A 2,945-nucleotide genomic window follows, 5' to 3' on the forward strand; every position below is an offset into this window, starting at 1 on the left:
TTTTGTATCGAACCCTTCTCACAACTGCCTTCTATGATTATGTGGCAAATACATGATGGCTTCAGGATACAGTACAGCTCGGTAGATAAATCATGCCATGTGTGTTGAAAGAGGACCATTGACTCATAAAATGTAGATCATACTGTAATTTACATATTGTGGAAGACGTTATTGGCATTTTTGAGTGATTTTAACGTCGGGTGAGCACCAAAGCCAGGGTGTTGATTAGATACAGTACGGATAAACACATATCGTTTTTTCTCTGTTTGGCTTCACACTCAGAGGCATTGAACTCATTCTGATGACTGAACGAGTTTTTGAGGAACTGAAGGCAATGGAATGAGAGTTTGTGCAGGGAGTGTGATCTGTTTATCAAATGGGATTCTTGGTTTTGTCAGTTTGAACTAAGTGTTCTTAAATGGAAGGGTCCCTTAACTCTTCTTCGTTTAATGGCCAATCACTAAAATTTGTGGTCAGTGCAATATTGGCACTGGGGTATTACATTTATTTGGGCTTCCAAGAGAGATCGTTGAGATTTAGTTATGGGAAAGCTCCTTTTGAATTGAACCCTTCTCACAAATGCCTTCAATGATTATGTGGCAAATCCATAATGGCCTCAGAATATAGTACAGCTCAGTAAAGGAATCAAGCCATGTGTGTTGAAAGAGGACCATTGACTCATAAAATGTAGATCATCCTGTAATTTATATATTGTGGAAGAAGTTATTGGCATTTTTAAGTGATTTTAACATTGGGTGAGCACCAAAGGCAGGGTGTTGATTAGATACAGCACGGATGAACACATATCGTTTGTTCTCCTCTGCTTTCCTTCACACTTAGAGGCATTGAACTCATTCTGAGGACTGAACGAGTGTTTGAGGAGCTGAAGAGTGTTATCTGGTTATCAGATGGGGTTCTTGATGTTTTCAGTCCAAGCTCAGTGACCTTGGAAGGCTCCCTTAACTTTTCTAGGTTTAATGGCCAATCACTAAAATTTGGGATCAGTGCAATATTGGCACTTGGGTATTACACTCAGAGGCCATGAACTCATTCTGAGGAAAGAACGAGTGTTTGAGGAACTGAAGACAATGGAATGTAAGAGTTTGTGCAGGGAGTGTGATCTGTGTATCAGGTGGGGTTTTTGATGTTTTCAGCCCGAACTCAGTGACCTTGGATGGGTCCCTTAACATTTCTTCGTTTAATGGCCAATCACTAAAATTTGGGGTAACTTCAATATTGGGTCTTGGGTATTAGAATTATTTGTGCTTCCTAGGGAGATAAGTGAGATTAAGTTAATGGGAAAGCTCCTTTTGAATCGAACTCTTCTTACAAATGCCTTTTATGATTATATGGCTAATACTTGCAGACTTTAGGATATGGTACAGCTCGGTATAGTAATCATACCATGTTGTGTGTTGAAAGAGGACCAGTGACTCATAAGAATGGATCATACTGTGAGTGATATATTATGGAAGTCGTTGTTGGCATTTTATGTGATTTTAATGTTGGGTGTGCAGCAAAGCCAGGGTGTTTATTAGAAACAGCACGGCTGAACACATATCGTTTGTTCTCTGTTTGGCTTCACACTGAGAGGCATTGAACTCCTTCTGATGACTGAACGAGTTTTTGAGGAACTGAAGGCAATGGAATGAGAATTTGTGCAGGGAGTGTGATCTGTGTATCAGATGGGATTCTTGGTGTTGCCAGTTCGAACTAAGTGACCTTAAATGGAAGGGTGCCTTAACTTTTCTGGGTTTGATGGTCAGTTGCTCAATTTGGAGTAACTGCAATATTGGCATGTGGGAATTATAGTTATTTGGGCTTCCTAGAGAGATCTTTGAAATTTAGTTATGGGAAAGCTCCTTTTGAATCGAATTACTCTTTCAAATGCCTTTTATGATTATGTGGAAATTTCCTGCAGGCTGCAGGATATAGTACAGCTCGATAAAGGTATCATGCCATGTTGTGTGTTGAAAGAGGACCAGTGGCTCAGAAGAGTAGATCATACAGTGATTTATATAGTGCAAGAAATTATTGGCATTTTTAAGTGTTTTCAATGTTGGGTGTGTTCCAAAGCCAGGGTGTTGATTAGATACAGCACGGCTGAACACATATCATTTGTACTCCTCTGCTTACTTCACACTCAGAAGGATTGAACTCATTTTGAGAACTGAACGAGTTTTTGAGGAGCTGAAGACTATGGAATGAGAGTTTTTGCAGGGAGTGTGATCTGGGTATCAGAAGGGATTCTTGTTGCTAGTCCAAACTCAGTGACCTTAAATGGAAGGGTCCCTTTAACTCTCCTGGGTTTAATGGCCAATCACTGAAATTTGTGGTCACTGCAATATTGGCACAGGGGTATTACATTTATTTGGGCTTCCAAGAGAGATCGTTGAGATTTAGTTATGGGAAAGCTCCTTTTGAATCGAACCCTTCTCACAAATGCCTTATATGATTATGTGGCAAATACATGATGGCTTCAGGATGTAGTACAGCTCAGTAAATGAATCATGCCATGTGTGTTGAAAGAGGACCATTGACTCATAAAATGTAGATCATAATGTAATTTATATATTGTGGAAGAAATTATTTGCATTTTTAAGTGATTTTAACGTTGGGTGAGCACCAAAGCCAGGGTGTTCATTAAATACAGCATGGATGAACACATATCATTTGTTCTCCTCTGCTTTCCTTCACACTCAGAGGCATTGAACTCATTCTGAAGACTGAACGAGTGTTTGAGGAACTGATGACAATGGAATGAGAGTTTGTGCAGGGAGTGTGATCTGGGTATCAGATGGGTTTCTTGATGTTTTCAGTCGGAACTCAGTGACTTTGGAAGGCTCCCTTAACTTTTCTAGGTTTAATGGCCAATCACTAAAATTTGGGATCAGTGTAATATTGGCACTTGGGTATTACATTCTGAGGCATTGAACTCATTCTGA

Source organism: Microtus oregoni, unplaced genomic scaffold, assembly GCF_018167655.1.
Source record: "Microtus oregoni isolate MIOR12 unplaced genomic scaffold, Mior012 000019F_ref0000042, whole genome shotgun sequence".
NCBI classification, from domain to species: Eukaryota; Metazoa; Chordata; class Mammalia; order Rodentia; family Cricetidae; genus Microtus; species Microtus oregoni.